Here is an 18,580-nt window from a genome sequence, read left to right as displayed (position 1 = left end):
AAAAACAGAGGCATTTGCTCAGAAGACACCTTTATCCATCAAGGACCCAGCAACCTCCTATAGGCCTTGGATGTGATAGCATTAGCTTTCTGCATACATATTTGTAGCTAATGAGGACTGCAGTCAGGGACTGAAGAATATGGTTGGCAGTCTCAGCCATTGTGGGAGGAAATTTAAAGTAAACTTTTGCTTCTGTCATCAGCATTACCTATGGACTGCTTCTTTGGCTATAACAAAACAGGAATGACATATAATGGCTATGACAGAATAAGTTGTGACTTCAATGAACATACCTGTGTTGCCAGTGCTCTGAGTACAAATATAAGTAAGATTTGCCTGATTTTTTGTCTCTTTCTGTTGCAGTAGATCCAGGTTAAGATAATTGAACTTTAAGGGTTCTACTAGCATATAGAAGTCTATTTCTGGGGCAACTCACCTATGAAAAAGGTGAGGTAAGGAAGCTGTGGCGCTTCAGCTGTAGATGAATTAGAACTCCCATCAGGCTCAGCTAGCCTGACCACCAGTCAGGAATGATGGGAGATGTAGTCCAGCAACATCTGGAGGATCACAGTTTCCCGATCCTGAAGTAAGCTGAATTTGGGTGCTTATCTCCAAGCTTAGAGAACTTGATTTGCATTAACTAGAAATCCCTTTTGACCCAAACCAATTTACCCCAGTTTAGTTTAGGTTATCAAACTAGACAATAAGCCTGGAATATAAAGTGGTACCTCTATATGCAAATAGGATCCATTCCGGAGCCCCGTTTGCATCCAGAGCAGAACGCAACCTGTGTCTGCGTGTCTGTGCAGGTTGTCATTCGCCGCTTCTGCACATGCGCGTGACGTCATTTTGAGCATCTGAGCGTGTGCGAGTGGTGAAACCCGAAAGTAACACATTCCTTTACTTCCAGGTCGCCGTGGAGCACAACCCGAAAATGCTCAACCTGAAGCAACTTCAACCTGAGGTATGACTGTAATCTCAATATCCCCTTTGACATAAATTACATTAAAATTGAGAGTCCTTTCACAGAAACTATTCAAAAGCTGAGCAACTGGGATAGGAAATGAAGGTGGTTCGCACCTTCATGGCTCCTTATCCCCCTTCAAGTAATTTTGAAATAATTCTCAGTTATAAAACGATGAGGAAGGAAACAACAGAAAGGAAGGATTCCTGTTGTTCACTTCTTAAAATAGGCTTCAGTTACCCAGTTTGATTCAAAGGGGGCCCCTCCACCCTGATGAACTTTGGTTCCTACTTCAACCATTGGTTAAGGCTGTTATGATCCCCTTGCTTGTTCCTGATTCACCCACACCTTCTACCCAGGAGGGTGTGGGTGCCATTTTGTGGTTCGCCTCAGGTGCCAAAATGCCTTGGGGCAATTCTGGGTGGGATGGTGGTGCTCACTTGACCATCTGTTCCAACATCACTGCTACATTTTTGGAGGCAGAGCGGCAAGGGGGCAGTGAGGCTGGTGCAATGCAATGTCTTGCCAAGTGTCTTGCGTTGGGAACAACAGGTCAGGGAAGCATTTTCCCCAACCTACAAACTGTTACGATCAACTAGCAGGGAGAGTGCAGTGTATGTCAGATGCATTATCAGATGCATAGAGGAAGGCATGAGTCTTCGTGCTACAAATTGACCTGAAATGAAGTTTTGCACACATTCCATTGCCCAATTTAATAATATTTTCCACATTGTTAGTTTGAAAAGGTCCTGATTCAGGCAACATAGAAAATTACAAATTACAAAATTAGGAGCAATAGACCTACATATTTTTCCAAGACCTAAATATTTCTTACAAATTCTTTTTCATAGTGAAACTGAGAGTGGGGGATGTATTGGGCTCGGTAGTGGCGCCCACCCTGTGGAACACCCTCCCTTCAGATGTGAAGGAAAGAAGCAGCTATCCTATCTTTAAAAGACATCTGAAGGCAGCCCTGTTCAGGGAAGTTTTTAATATTTAATGCTGTACTGTTTTTAACACTTGATTGGCAACTGCCCAGATTGGCTGTGGAAACTCAGCCAGATGGGCGGGGTATAAATAACAAATTATTATTATTATTATTATTATTATTATTATTATTATTATTATTATTATTATTATTATTATTATAGATCTGATCCTGCACAGTTCCTCTGCCCCTTCAATCCATATTCTTGCTGGATGTTAAGATATGTGCCTTACAACCTTACAACTATTATATCCTATTATATCCTCCAAAATGACCCTCGAGCTGGTTCAGGTTAGTCTTTTAATGGGAAAAATAAGCATTATCTAACACAGAGATACAAAAACAGACAAAACCATTAACCTGCTCACTATACTTTGATTTTTTCCCCCAAAATTTTTCTTATTCGTTTTCCAAATTTATAACAAACATCAAAAGAAAACATCAAAAAGCAAGCAAGCAAACAAACAAACATATATCCTAACTGTAAAAATTCCGCTTTGGTTATCATTGTTGGTTGACTTCCTTGAATCCCCCTGGCTGAGTTTCCATATACATCATTGTAGCAGTTTTCCAAAACTAGTTTCACATAAACTTACTTAGTCCATTAACATCTCTCTCTTTTTTCATTTGGGCTTTTAACCTTAGTATTCTATAATATCACATGCTGTAACAGCGGAGTAAAGTTCCCAGTGGAAGCAAGCAATTTCATCCTCAAAATGCTTTGGAAACAAGTCACAGCATTGACAAGTCACAAGCACTCTCAATGACAGGCCCTCCCCATTTTCACCTTAGAGCTTTCCTTTTCTCACCCAGCCTCTCATCCTGGGATATGTCCACTTCTCCACCAGGTTGAGATTCCCCCCCAAGTCTTGCAGCACATTAAGCCTTTTATTTTATATTTAAAGCTTGAACCAATGCTTTCATACCATCACACGGTTGCGATATCTTAGCATTGCCTTCTCTCTCTCTCTCTCTCTCTCTCTCTCTCTCTCTCTCTCTCTCTCTCTCTCTCTCTGTCTTTCAGTGTGAGGCGGTTGCCTAAATAATTAAACACTGAAAATAAATGGGGAGGAAAAATGCAACATCTTGTTAAAAGTGATTACACACATATTACTGTACTCCAGTCCTTAGAAATTCTGTTAGAATAAGCAGATACAAATGACACAGTGATACAAAGGAAATTAGTAGAAAGGGGTATATATAAAATTAATAGCAATAATGATGGTAATGATGATGATATTAGGGTGTGTAAAAGAGAGAACACCATAAAAGTAAGAAAGGGAGGAGAGAGAAAGGGGAAATATGAGAAGGCGAGGGGGAGAGAGAAGATGGGGAAGAGAGGAATTTTTTTTGGTATGAAGGGGCTTACTGGCTCTAATACTTGAGAGAAGATAGCTGTCATGACTACAGTAAAAACAAAACATACTGAAAAGCTACAAATCTGACAGTGCAAACTTGAATGGCCTGATGGATGCAAGCACGTTCCAGGTTCACCTGATTTCTGGGAAGAGCAAATGTGTGACATGCTAATTGTTGATTACTTTGTGCCTCATTAGGATTAGGTTGTTTCCAGCTCAGTTTTACCATAAAGCCTGAGGGAGGAACACATTTATTTAAAGCAGTGTTTCCCAACCGGTGTTCCGCGGCACACTAGTGTGCCGTGAGAAGTTGGCTGGTGTGCCATGGGAGGGAGGCGGGCGAGTCGGGCGGTGAGAGGTGGCGGCGGCGAGGATCCGCGTCGAGCCGGGGGCGGCTCCGCGGTGGTGGTGCCGAGGTTTCTCTCTCCATTCTCCCCTCAGACACACACAGGATCAGCTGACAGGACCCAGCCAATGGGGCGGCGGCGGGGCAGCGCGTGCAAAAGGGAGGAGCACGAGACAGCGGACGAGGAGGAGGCCGGCATGTCCGGGCAGCAGCAGCAACAACAGCAGCAGCAACTCCCGGCGACAGCTCCTCAAGCCCCGGGCAACCCTACTCCCTCACCGGCCTTGGCCGCCCTCCTGCTCCACCCGCCGCCGCCTCCCCCGCCGCCGCCGGCCACCTCGGCCCCGCCGCCGCCGCCTCCTCCGCCCGCTATCGCCGCCACCACCACAACAGCCGCCGCCGCCTCAGCTGCCGCCGTCCCTCAGTCCCTCGCTTTGCTGCCTCCTCCCCCCCCACCCCCAAAGCTTGGAGGTTTCCCGGCAAGGGGGAGGGAAAAAAATTGAAAACTTTCACTTTCGTGCGTCCCTCCCGGCGTGACGCTGCGCGCTGACGTCACGGGGTTGTAATGGTGGTGTGCCGCGAGATTTTTTTCCTCAAACAAGTGTGCCTTTGCCCAAAAAAGGTTGGGAAACACTGATTTAAAGTACCTGTTTACTGACAGTGTAGGTGTGGTTGGACTGGAAGAGGCACCTGTCTGACTCCCACAGAGTTCCTTAAAAACATTGGATCCAATATGAAAAGAAGAGCTTTGTGTTACCATATAAAAATACAGGATTTCTGGGAAAGCATGCACTCTCTATTTCCATAATTTCCTGCTCCTCACTGGACCAGTCCTTCCCAGTTGGAATCGTTGGGGACCTTTCCTTGACCCATAAATCCCTCCAAGTCAGCATCTTTTTCCATAGGTTCATTCCTCCTTTGCTTTTGATCACTCTGGCATTATGTGGGCCTTCCTGAGTATATGATTCTCCATTGCACAGTTGCTTTCAACTAATGCCCAGGCTAAAGAATACAGAGGTGTGGGAGCATTGCAATGGTTGGGCAAGCCCCTTGTTTTAAACAAGCTAAGGTACCTGAACATACAAAGATTGTTAGGCCCAGCCAGTCTCTTCCACCACCTGTTCTGACTCTTTTATCATTTCACTTAGTTGACAGATGTGTTCTGTCAAATCTCTGCTTGCCTGTTGTTTTCCATTAAAAAACAACAACACTGATGCTTTATATAAGGAAATACCATTATTCCCCATCCCAACTATTGATTTGAAGGATAAATATTTTAGAACCAGCCTTTTATTTGCCACAATCATTTATACTTATCATAATACACATAATGAAGTACACAAATACAGCACTTTTTTCTCTGTGTCCTGCATCCCATTTCAAAAGGAGGAGGTTTATGCTGAAACATAATTACCCGTCAATGTGAGATTTGTGAAGCATTATAATAGTATTTCTATTGGAAAAGAGCACTATTGCTCCAATTCCAACTCTTTCCAAAGAAAATCTGTTGTTCAACATCCTTGGAAAGTGAAGTCACTCCTATGAACGAAATCTGGAAAAGAAAAAGAAATATTCACACTAGTCATTTACTAAGGCCTTGGAGTTTGTGGTTCTGTGGTGAATAATAATAATAATAATAATAATAATAATAATAATAATAATTTATACCCGCCCATCTGGCTGGGTTTCCCCAGCCACTATGGGCAGCTCCCAACAGAATATTAAAAAAAAATAAAACATCAAACATTAAAAACTTCCCTAAACAGGGCTGCCTTCAGATGTCTTCTCAAAGTCTGATATCTGATGGGAGGGCATTACACAGGGTGGGCACCACTACTGAGAAGCCTCTCTGCCTGGTTCCCTGTAACACAGGGAGGGAACCACCAGAAGGCCCTCAGAGCTGGACCTCAGTGTCCGGGCTAGACGATGGGGGTAGAGACACTCCTTCAGGTATACTGGGCCGAGACTGTTTTGGGCTTTAAACGTCAGCACCAACACTTTGACTTGTGCTCAGAAATATATTGGGAGCCAAAGTACGTTTTTCAGGACCAGTGTTATGTGGTCTAGGTGGCCACTCCCAGTCACCAGTCTAGCTGCCGCATTCAGGATTAGTTGTAGTTTCTGAGTCACCTTCAAAGGTAGCCCCATGTTGAGTGCATTGACTTAATTTTATAAAGTGTATACTTTTTGTTTCTTTTTAAGTATACTATGCTATAATGATTTTTATAGTGTCCAGAACAAGGGAACAAATGGTACTGCTCTATTCTGACTTTCTCATTCCACACCTGGAATGCTGTGCCCAGTTTCGGGCCCTGCAATCTAAGAAAGATATTTAGAAGCTGGACCGTGTGCAGAGGAGGGAACCTAAAATGATAAAGGGTCTGGAAACCAAGCTTTATGTGGAATGGATGAGGGAGTTGGATAGACTTACCCTCGAAAGGACACAACTGAGAGGACTCCTTTTCAAAGCCTTAGTCATTGGACTGTGACAACTGACCTCAGGATTCTGTCCTGTCTTCAGTGCTATTCAACATTTACATGAAACTCTTGGAACAGGAAATGCCACACCAACTCAGTGAAGGTTGGTTTCTTGGATTGAGTTAAAATACAGGTGAGGACAAAATAGATTGCAATATAATTTCATTTGTGTGTGTTTGTGGGTGGGTGTTTCTAAGAGAGAGAAGATTCTTAAACAGTGACTATATTGGTAGGAACCAAGAGTGTGAGGCAGGGGAGACAGACGGAAGTGCCAGAGGAACCAAAACTCCTAAGTATACATTGAAGAAGTTGCAATAAAGAACTACACACACTTATCTATGCTGGGCTCTACGCAGGGCTGCCCTTGAAGCTGACCCAGAAACACCAGCAGGTGCAAAATGCCGCTGCAAGGCTCCTTACAGGGTCCTTCCCACAGGACCACATTCATCCAGTGCTTACCAGCTGCACTGGCTCCTGGTGGAGTACATGGTCAGGTTTAAGGTGCTGGTTTTGACCTTTAAAGCCCTATGCAGCCTAGAACCCTCATACCTATGGGACTGCCTCTCCTGGTATGCTCCGCAGAGGACCTTAAGGTCCATAAATAGGCCCGAGCCTCAAGGAGGTTAGATTGGTCTCAACTAGGACAGGGCCTTTTCAGCACTGGCCCCCAACTTGGTGGAATGCTCTGTCACAAGAGAACAGGGCCCTGTAGGATTTGACATCTTTCTGCAGGGCCTGCAAGATGGAGCTGTTCCGCCTGGCCTTTGGCTTGGATTTACTCTGAACCCTTATGTGGGCTTTGGTATATAAATTTTCCCTTGGATTTTGCTGGCCCATGTAGGACCAGCATGGGTAGCTGTCTTGGGCGAATATCTGATGTTTCCTCCCTTTGTGGTCTTGATTTATGGGCTACTACTAAAATAAAGCTGCATTTTAAGTTGTATCAAGTCATATTTTAATTAACTTTTTGTTGTTGTCCCCCCCATTACTTTTTATTGTAATTTATATTTGGTGTTAGTGAGCCTGGCCCTGCCAGGAAGGGGAGGGTATAAACGAATTATTATTATTATTATTATTATTATTATTATTATTATTATTATTATTATTATTATTATTACAGTGGTACCTCGGGTTAAGTACTTAATTCATTCCGGAGGTCCATTCTTAACCTGAAATTGTTCTTAACCTGAAGCACCACTTTAGCTAATGGGGCTTCCTGCTGCTGCCGCGCCACCGGAACACAATTTCTGTTCTCATCCTGAAGCAAAGTTCTTAACCTGAGGTACTATTTCTGGGTTAGCAGAGTCTGTAACCTGAAGCGTATGCAACCTGAAGCATATGTAACCCGAGGTGCCACTGTATTATTATTGTTATTATTATTATTATCTGAGAGTAAGACCCATTGAAATCAGTGGCATTTACATCTACAGTGGTGCCTCGCAAGACGAAATTAATTCGTTCTGTGAGTTTTTTCGTCTAGCGAATTTTTCGTCTTGCGAATCACGAATTCCCATAGGAATGCATTGAAAATCAATTAATGCGTTCCTATGGTCAAAAAAAGTCCAAACAAAGCCAAATTTGGTACAACAAGAGTTTATTAAGTGCTCTTTAAAGTCACACATACTGTAAAGAGCATATCAAAAATTGAAGGAACAATAAATTAAGTTTCTAAACATGACAGAAAAACATTTAAAAATCAACAAAGTGTACAGTACATTTTCTAAGACTCTGGGGGACAACTCGAAGAAGGTTCCTCTTCCACTCTTTGCTTCTTGCTGAAGAACCTGTCCATGGTCTGCTGCTTCATCCGCCTTTTCAGCACCTCCCTAAAAGGCGACATGACCCTCGTATCAAAAGTGTTCACAAAGTCATGTGCCACGTGCTTGTCAGGGTGGTGCCGCTGTGCAAAAGCCTGCACATCCTTCCACTTCAGGCAAATGTCCCTCAGTTCTTTGGAGGACAGCCGTTCCTCAGTTGCTTCCTCCTCTTCCAGCGAGGCCTGCTCCTGCGCAGCCTCTGCCTGCAGTTCGACCAGCTCCTGGGTGGTCAGCTTGTGGTCATGCTCCTCCACCAGCTCGCTGACGTCCTCCTCTGTGACCTCCAGGCCCATGGTCCTCCCCAAGGCAACAATGTCCTGCACCACTGTTGACTCTGGTGCATCAGAGTCACTTGGTGCCACACAGTCCGGCCACAGGCTGCGCCAAGTGCAATTCAAATTTCTCTGGCTGATCCCGTTCCAGGCCGTGGTGATCATCTTCAAGCAGGTGACGATGTCGAAGTGGTCCTTCCAGAATTCCCATAGGGTGATGGTGGTGCAATCAGCCACCTCGAAGCATCGCCTGAAAAGCTCCTTGGCGTAGAGTTTTTTTGAAATTGGCGATGACCTGCTGATCTATCAGCTGGAGCAGTGGCGTGGTGTTAGGCGGCAGGAACATGATTCTGATGAAGCTGAACTCCTCCAACAAGTCCTCCTCAAGGCCTTTAGGATGAACAGGAGCATTTTCCATCAGAAGCAAAGCCTTCAGCGGCAGGTCGTTGTCCAGCAGGTACTGTTTGACAGCAGGGCCAAAAGCATGATTGACCCAGTCCACAAACAGCACACGTGTGACCCAAGCCTTACTGTTGGATCGCCACATGACACTTAGCCGCTCCTTGTTGACCTTGTGTTTCTTGAAGGCCCGTGGGTTCTCCGAGTGGTACACCAGCAGGGGCTTGATCTTCAGGTCGCCGCTTGCATTGGCACAGAAGAGGAGGGTCAGACGGTCCTTCATGGGCTTGTGGCCAGGCAACTTGGCCTCCTCCTGTGTGATGAAAGTCCTTTTGGGCATCCTCTTCCAAAACAGCCCGGTCTCGTCGCAGTTGAAGACCTGCTGTGGAACGTAGCCCTCCGTCTTCACAACCTCCAGGAACTCCGCTGCAAAGTCTTCAGCCGCAGAAACATCAGAACTGGCAGCCTCTCCATGCCAGAAAAAAACACACAAACTTCCAGATTCTTGCAAACCCCTCCCCAACTGTTCCCCCAGCCACCCACCACACAGAAATTCAAACCCAGATTTTTTTTTTTTAAAAAAAGCAGAGTGCCCCAATGGTCACAAAAAATCATAAAAATGCAGAAAAAAACACACAAGCTTCCAGATTCTTGCAAACCCCTCCCCAACACCAAGTCCTTGAATTCCAAACACCCCAACCCAAAATCCAACCCCCCCAAAAAAAGTTTTAAAAGCTTAACTTACCAAATGGCTGCAAAAGAAGTTTTGGAAAAGCTTCAAAAATCACCAAAGTCTTTAAAAACCTCAAAAAAGGCTACTATGTACACTGCGTTCTATGAGTTGCTCCTCGAAGTCAAGTCGCAACTGTACTAATGTTGTTAAGAAAAAGGAAACAAACTTGCAAGACGTTTTCGTCTTGCGACGCAAGCCCATAGGGAAATTCGTCTTGCGAAGCAACTCAAAAATGGAAAACTCTTTCGTCTAGCGAGTTTTTTGTCTTGCGAGGCATTCGTCTTGCGGGGCACCACTGTATGTAAACAGATATAGAATTGCACTGTAATCCCTTTGAAATAAATGGTTACTACTTCCAACAACAGTGCATAGGAGTGTGCTGAAATCCCTATGCCACCTCCAATTTTTCCAGCCAAATATATTTATTGGTGAGGGATGGGGTGGAAACTTGAGAAGCACCTTTGCCTATGAAGGAAGGAGTTGCTTTGCTAAGTAGGCATAACATAAATAATGAAGCAAAGAGAAGGACACCCCAAGATAGACAGCACAAAGCAGAATGTCCTCTGTGCCTTCTGTGCTGTGTGGCTAAAAAACGCCTTTGTTAGTGGTATGAGAGGGAAATGAGGCTATTGCTCTGCATCCAAGAGCAATAGAAAGAGAAGAAGGAGATACTTAAAAGCCTCCTGTTAGGGCTGACATATCATTAAGAGCAAAAAAAGGGCACAGGCAGAGCCGCTGCTAGTCTGCCAGATGGGGAAAGAGGCATGAGGGCGCAGGGTCACTGCTGCCACACCCGCACAGTTAGAGTGGGTTACTCATGGCTGTCTTTACCCGGGGGTGCAAGGGGTGCAGGGCACCCAGGTGCTGAATTCTGGGGGCCGTCAGGCGCTTGCCGCTGAAGCTGCCTAAGCTCTTAACTATTTACCTCAGGGATGTCCAACCGGTTGAATCAATGTATCTGGTAGCACCCCCTAGTAGTGTCTTCCATTTTCGCATGATCACAAAAACGGAAGTTGGAGGTATCACTGCCGCTTTTTATTTTCCCATGTTAGCGGTTTTTGCTGTTCCCCTCTGTAAAACTTAGACTTGCGCCCCTTAAAAAAAGCTCAACACCTTCTAGCTCACCCCTCAAATTTTTTTTGGGGGGGTGCTGGGCGAATCTTTGCACCCTGGTGGAACATATGCTAAAGATGGCCCTGGGGCTACTGCCCTCCTGTCATGATAGTCCTGCACCCATGGATATCTGAACAGCTGCTCCAAGAAGGATTCTTCTGTACTTCAGGGTTCTTTTTATCTTTTGAAAATGGAAGATGGGATTTGAAGCAGGTATAAACAACTAGCTGGGTTCAATTCAAGACAATGTGACTAAGGACAGTCATCACCAAACAGATCAGCTGAGTCAAAGTATCTTTCCCTGTCCCAAAAATCTGACACAATTAGAACAAGGAGTGTCAGTGTTTTGTAAGATTATTTAATTAGCTCTCAGTAATATCTTGGAGTCATTGTATTCCATTCACTGCCTACCAGTGCGTCCCTGGCAGCTTTCAGCAGCCCTGAGCTATGTCTAGCTTTGCCAGCTGAGCAGTCACCTGAGCAGTACCTTGAGGCTTTCATTACACTTTGATTAGTGGCCTGGAAGATCAGAAGAGAGCAGAAAAAGAATATTGCTCTTTTGAACTCAGTAAGACCCCGCATCAAATAAGAGGAAAGACAGAGGCACTGGCTCAGAATATACCTTTATCCATCAAGGACCCAGCAACTTCACATAGACCTTGGATGTGATAGTATTAACAGTCTGTAGCAAATAAGGGCTACAGTTTGGCACTGAAGAATATGTTTGGCAGTGTTAGCCGTTGTGGGAAGAGATTTAGGATTACAGTGGTACCTCGGGTTAAGTACTTAATTCGTTCCGGAGGTCTGTACTTAACCTGAAACTGTTCTTAACCTGAAGCACCACTTTAGCTAATGGGGCCTCCTGCTGTTGCTGCGCCGCCACAGCACGATTTCTGTTCTTATCCTGAAGCAAAGTTCTTAACCTGAAGCACTATTTCTGGGTTAGCGGAGTGTGTAACCTGAAGCGTATGTAACCTGAAGCGTATGTAACCTGAAGCGTATGCAACCCGAGGTACCACTGTATTATCACAAGCCATTCAAGCACACAGTCCTTGCAGCAGAACAACCATAGCACTAAATTAGTTGTTCTGCTTTAATGATGGACACAGTCATATGATCTCAATAGACTTTTCAGTCTTCTTAGAACAAGTTACTGTCCATTGTCCTGCAGTATCCCTACCAGGGAGAGTTGACACCTTCCCTTCTGCCCTGTACCAATATTTGCTGCAGCTGGCTCATTTGCAAACAGACAATCATCTGTATTCTCAATATCCAAAAGCTTTTAGGATTCTTTAAGGAGTTCCTGCTTTAAAATTGCTATGTAGATACAGTGATACCTCGGGTTACATGCGCTTCAGGTTACATACGCTTCAGGTTACAGACTCCGCTAACTCAGAAATAGACCAAGATTGTATATTTTCAGAGAGGCTACACCATAACTGATGACATGAAAATCTTCAGAGAGATTCAGAAAGAAAGGAAAGTTCACACTTCCTCACCCCCCCCCCCATCATGTAAAGGTCGTTCATCTCAGAGAGTAATGGTGGCTTTGTCCCATGGACAGTCCTGAATCCACGTTGTTTCTAGATCATATTTTCATCAAATATTACTTGCTGATGCCCCACCAAAACTCTAAGGTCCTAGGGTGGATTCCATTAATATAACTCAGAGATACAAATACTGACAAAAGCATTAACATGTTTGCTATCCTTTTGATTTTGGCATCTCCTGATCACAACATGCTTGCTGGAAATGGTCTGCAGTGCCCAGCCTGATTCTCCAAAGGAAAGTAAAAGTGAGAAGACTGTCAACTGCCTTGAGAATGAGACCCAGCTGATTTTAAAGGAGGTTTTTCTACAAGTGACGTTGCTACTCAGAAAGGGGGGAAAGGTCTAATCATTGGCTAGGTCACACAGATTCCCTCCTGCTCTCCTGCTCCCACCTCCTGCCCCTTCCTTTCCCTTTCAAAAGTGAGAGGGGCCACATCTCTCACTGGCCACACTCTGCACCCTTCCTTAGTGTTCTGCCTGCCTGGACTTTGTCCTTAAACTCTCATAATGCCACTTGCTTCTCCAGAAGGAGGATTCAGAGCAAGATGTGTATATAAAATACCCTTCCGAACAAAAGTAAAAAGTGCATTCACGGCTTCACCCCAGTTGCATTTGGATCTCTCCACCACTGGGATGCAGTCCAGGACAAAATGTGTTCCCCCTGCTCAAATAGCATAATTTTAAGAATAAGGAATGTTATATATTTCCTTAAATTTATATATATTATTCCCCAATGTTATTCCCTTGATATTATTTTCCTCTCTGAATTTCTTATTTAGGACTTCCATTACTAAAATGAATATTAACGGAGAGAACGAACATCCCTGTCTCGTCACTTTATTAATTTCACATTTTTCTGATCTATTCCCATTTATTATTATTTTATTCCATTTATTATAATTTTTGCCATTTGTTTGGTATAGATAGCCTGGATTCTGTTACAGAACAGATCTTTAAACTCCATATGTTGCAACATAGTTGTCATAAATCTTCAGACGATGTTATCGAATGCTTTCTCTGCGTCGACCACCATTAAAATTGCTGGTTTGTCAATTCGTAGTTCCAAATATTCCAACACATTTCTAATATTTCTGATGTTATTCTGAATCATGCGGCTGGGGAGAATATATATATATATATATATATATATATGCAGGTTTTGGTGTCTTCGGGTGTCTTCCCGTGTAAGAGTTGGGGTGTCTAGGCGACGTTTCGACGAGGTCTCACTCGTCATCTTCAGGCTGGTGCTTTCGGCTTCTTGTTACTGGAACAGAGCAGGATCTCAGTGTTTGAGTTCCTATAAATACTGTTGAGGGGGTGTGGTGTATAGCCTCCAACGTTCTGGGCAGAGAGGAAGTTTCCAGGTTAGTGTGCCTTTTCTTCTTTTGTTCATTAATTACTTGAGGGATATCTTGAGTGATTTCTTGAGTGATATTCTGAGTACCACTTAGGAGGGTCATTAGGTGTGGATTAGTTGCTAAAGCTTTCGTGTCTTGACCTCTTGAGCTTGTGAAGAGTTTTTTCTGAGAAGATGGCTGTACTGCACTTAGTTGTGCTCTGGCTTGGCTTCGTGTATAGGGGCGAGCTGTGGTTTTGTGCCTTGTGCCAGCCAGATCTGTGTAGGGATTGCAGGGGGGTGCAGCATCCGGAGGTGCCACTATGGTTTGGCTACTGGATGGTGTCTGTAATTTATCTGTGGAGAGGGTCTGGGTTTGGGTCTGGTGTGGTTGATTGGAGATGGCGTTCTGTGTGCCTCTGGTTCTGGTGTCGGTTTTTGTGGGGAGGGCTAATTTCCAGATGTCTGGCAGGCGGGACGTGTCGTCACGCTTGTTCATGTTGTGAGGGTGTTTCTCTATCTCGATGGCTTCCATGATTATTCTCTTGTGGTGATGTTCCATGTTAAGGAGCAATTTGGAATCTGCAAAATTAATTTCGTGTCCTGTTTCTTTCATGTGTTGGTAAAGAGAGGAAGTTTTTTCTTCTTTTTTGACGGCATTCTTGTGTTCTGCGATACGTGCATTTATTCGTCTGTTTGTTTGTCCAATGTACGTGGCTGGGCAGACTTTGCAGGGTATTTCATAGACCCCTTGGTTTTCTAATTGGATTTTATCTTTGGGGTTTCTGAGGATATTGGCTATTTTTTGGTTGGTGCAAAAGGCTGTTTTGATATTGTGTTTATGGAGGATTTTGCTAATTTTATCTGTAGTGCCCTTGATATAAGGAAGGAGGGCCATGCCATTGTTTTCTTCTGTGTCTTGGTTTTTGGGGGGTGTTTCTTTTTGGATTAGCTTCGTAACCCTGCTTTGCTGGTATCCGTTGGCGATTAACACATTTGAGAGATTCTGTAACTCAGTTGTCAAGTGGTCTTTGTCAGCCAGGCGTTTGGTTCTGGAGATGAGAGTCTTGGCTACGGAGTTTATTTGTGCAGGGTGGTGGTGTGATTGTGCATGTAAGTAGCGGTTGGTGTGTGTTTTTTTCCGGTAGATAGTGTGTCCTAGGGAGCCATCAGGTTTTTTGTAGATTAGGACGTCAAGGAAGGGAAGTTGGTTATTGGCTTCTATTTCCATAGTGTGTCCTAGGTTATTGGCTTCTATTTCCATAGTGTGTCCTAGGGAGCCATCAGGTTTTTTGTAGATTAGGACGTCAAGGAAGGGAAGTTGGTTATTGGCTTCTATTTCCATAGTGAAATAGATACAAACAGATAGAAGGAGCACCTATGGGATCACCCCTCTCACCGGTCATCGCAAATCTGTACATGGAACACTTTGAAACCAATGCTTTAGACAAGTCAGAACACAAACCCAAACTTTGGCTCAGATATGTTGACGACACCTTTGTAATTTGGCCACACGGGAAGGAAAAACTAGATAGCTTCCTCACACATCTCAACAGCCTACACCCCAAAATACAATTCACTATGGAAATAGAAGCCAATAACCAACTTCCCTTCCTTGACGTCCTAATCTACAAAAAACCTGATGGCTCCCTAGGACACACTATCTACCGGAAAAAAACACACACCAACCGCTACTTACATGCACAATCACACCACCACCCTGCACAAATAAACTCCGTAGCCAAGACTCTCATCTCCAGAACCAAACGCCTGGCTGACAAAGACCACTTGACAACTGAGTTACAGAATCTCTCAAATGTGTTAATCGCCAACGGATACCAGCAAAGCAGGGTTACGAAGCTAATCCAAAAAGAAACACCCCCCAAAAACCAAGACACAGAAGAAAACAATGGCATGGCCCTCCTTCCTTATATCAAGGGCACTACAGATAAAATTAGCAAAATCCTCCATAAACACAATATCAAAACAGCCTTTTGCACCAACCAAAAAATAGCCAATATCCTCAGAAACCCCAAAAAAAAAAATCCAATTAGAAAACCAAGGGGTCTATGAAATACCCTGCAAAGTCTGCCCAGCCACGTACATTGGACAAACAAACAGACGAATAAATGCACGTATCGCAGAACACAAGAATGCCGTCAAAAAAGAAGAAAAAACTTCCTCTCTTTACCAACACATGAAAGAAACAGGACACGAAATTAATTTTGCAGATTCCAAATTGCTCTTTAACATGGAACATCACCACAAGAGAATAATCATGGAAGCCATCGAGATAGAGAAACACCCTCACAACATGAACAAGCGTGACGACACGTCCCGCCTGCCAGACATCTGGAAATTAGCCCTCCCCACAAAAACCGACACCAGAACCAGAGGCACACAGAACGCCATCTCCAATCAACCACACCAGACCCAAACCCAGACCCTCTCCACAGATAAATTACAGACACCATCCAGTAGCCAAACCATAGTGGCACCTCCGGATGCTGCACCCCCCTGCAATCCCTACACAGATCTGGCTGGCACAAGGCACAAAACCACAGCTCGCCCCTATACACGAAGCCAAGCCAGAGCACAACTAAGTGCAGTACAGCCATCTTCTCAGAAAAAACTCTTCACAAGCTCAAGAGGTCAAGACACGAAAGCTTTAGCAACTAATCCACACCTAATGACCCTCCTAAGTGGTACTCAGAATATCACTCAAGAAATCACTCAAGATATCCCTCAAGTAATTAATGAACAAAAGAAGAAAAGGCACACTAACCTGGAAACTTCCTCTCTGCCCAGAACGTTGGAGGCTATACACCACACCCCCTCAACAGTATTTATAAGAACTCAAACACTGAGATCCTGCTCTGTTCCAGTAACAAGAAGCCGAAAGCACCAGCCTGAAGATGACGAGTGAGACCTCGTCGAAACGTCGCCTAGACACCCCAACTCTTACACGGGAAGACACCCGAAGACACCAAAACCTGCATTCCTGTACCCGTGAAAATCTACGAAAGCAAATATATATATATATATATATATATATATATATATATATATATACCGTATTTTTTGCACCATAACACTCACTTTTTTCCTCCAAGAAAGTAAGGGGAAATGTCTGTGCGTGTTATGGAGGGAATGCCTACAGGTAGCATACCTAAGGATTTTCCTCCTCTAAAAACTACATGCGTGTTATGGTCGGGTGCGTGTTATAGAGCGAAAAATACGGTATATATATATATATATCGGGCATTTGCAGATGACCTTATCATCACAACCGAAAATCCCAGAGAGAGTGTTATTAAAACCTTGAAAATAATTAACAGCTTTGGGGCTTTGGGAAGGTATTGGTGTTTAAACTGAACAAATCCAATACAAAATTAATGGCAAAAAATCTCTCCCAATTAGAAAAGTCTGCCAAAAAATAAAATTGTTGGGAATATGGTTAACACAAAAAATATTAATCTTTATGAAGATGATTACATCAAGGCATGGTCTAAAGTTAAAAGGAATATGGAAATTTGGAGTAAATTAAAATTATATTTTGTGGGACATATTTCGGCTGTTAAATTAAATATTTTACCAAAGATTCTTTTTGTTTGTTTGTTTCAAGCCATTCCAGTTATATGGAAAACAAGCTGCATTGAAAACTGGCAGAGGGAAATATCTAAATTCATTTGGTCTGGAAACAGACCAATAATAAAGCACACACTTTTTATTGACCTTAAAGAAAGGGTGTTTTTTTGTTTTTTTTGCATGTCTGACCTAAAATTATATTATGAAACAGTCTGCTTTTCTTGGATAACAGACTAGGGTCATCTTAAAAATAACGAGCTATTAGATTTAGAAGGGCATAACAACCGTTTTGGTTGGCATGAATATTTAAATTATGATTATCAGCTCTCGGGCTGGCTGGAATATCATCAACTCTGCGAGACATTTAAATAGGATGAGAAGAATTGATTTGCTATCGAACCCTCTAAATTTGAGAAGGAAAGAGTGAATAATAATATGAAAATATTATCAAAGGTGTACCGACTCCTCCTTGACTAGTTAAGGCAGTTATGATTAGATGGGATCAAGATATTGGACACCCTATAATGCTGAATGAGTGGGAAAACCTCTGGAAAAAAACTATGAAGTGTATGGCATGTTATAACACTAAAGAAAACATGTTAAATATGCAATAGAGGTGGTATCTAACCCCATCATAGCTCTCAAAGATGTAGAAAAACATATCATGGCCAAGACAGGAGGATCAGTTTTAATGGATAACGCCTCCATTGCATCCATGTGACCCACAGCTCATTCTATATGAATCTGATATCCAAGCTTTCTCTGAAGGAGAGTCTCCATCACCGTTATTCGGCCCAGACACTGAGATATAGCTCTGAGGGCCTTCTGGCAGTTCTCTCAATTTGAGAAGTGAGTTTAGAGGGAACCAGGCAGAGAAACCTTTTGGTAGTGGTGCCCACACTGTGGAATGACCTCCCAACCTTTAGAATACAACTTCTCCTACCTGGGCAGTTATCTTTCCATAAGGGTCAACATTCATGCCAAAATCCAGCATTGCCTGAGCTCTGCAAGTGCAGCTTTCTCCTGATTGAAGTGTAGAGTGTTTGAGGACCAGGACATTCGCAGGGAAACCAAAACGCTTGTTTACAAAGCCATTGTACTACCAACCTTACTGTATGCTTGTGCAACATGGACCACTTACAAATGCTATCTCCAAGTTCTTGAAAGATTCTATCAACAGTGTCTCCGAAAAATCTTACACATCACTTGGGAAGACAGGCGAAACAATATCAGTGTACTGGATGGAGCAAAGATCACCAGTGTTGAAGCAATGATTCTTCAACATCAGCTTTGTTGGACTGCTCATGTTGTGGGGATGCCTAATTATCGTCTTCCAAAGCAATTACTCTATTCCAAACTTAAAAATGGAAAGTGTAATGCTGGTGGTCAACAAAAGATGTTAAAAGACGGTTTCAAGGCAAATCTAAAAAAAAAAAAAGTAGTATAAACACAGACAACTAGAAAATACTGGCCTGCTAGCACTCCAGTTGGAGAACAGCCTTTACCAAAGGTGTCATGGGCTTTGAAGACACTCAAACTCAGGACACAATGGAGAAACGTGCTAAGAGGAAGGCATGCTTGGCAAATCCACACCGTGATCAACTCCTGCCCGGGAACCAATGTCCCCACATTGGAAGG

The 18,580-nt window shown here is 43.5% G+C and overlaps 1 protein-coding gene across 3 annotated transcripts in view; it reads left to right on the top strand.

Moving 5' to 3' along the window:
- The window catches only part of LOC308590518 (phospholipase A2 inhibitor and Ly6/PLAUR domain-containing protein-like), a 151,743-nt gene that overhangs the window by 49,593 nt on the left and 83,570 nt on the right, over nucleotides 1-18,580 (top strand). The gene's annotated exons all lie outside the window — the stretch shown is intronic.

Source organism: Podarcis bocagei, assembly GCF_964188305.1.
Source record: "Podarcis bocagei genome assembly, chromosome: 7".
NCBI lineage: Eukaryota > Metazoa > Chordata > Lepidosauria > Squamata > Lacertidae > Podarcis > Podarcis bocagei.
This window is presented reverse-complemented; position numbering and strand designations above follow the sequence as displayed.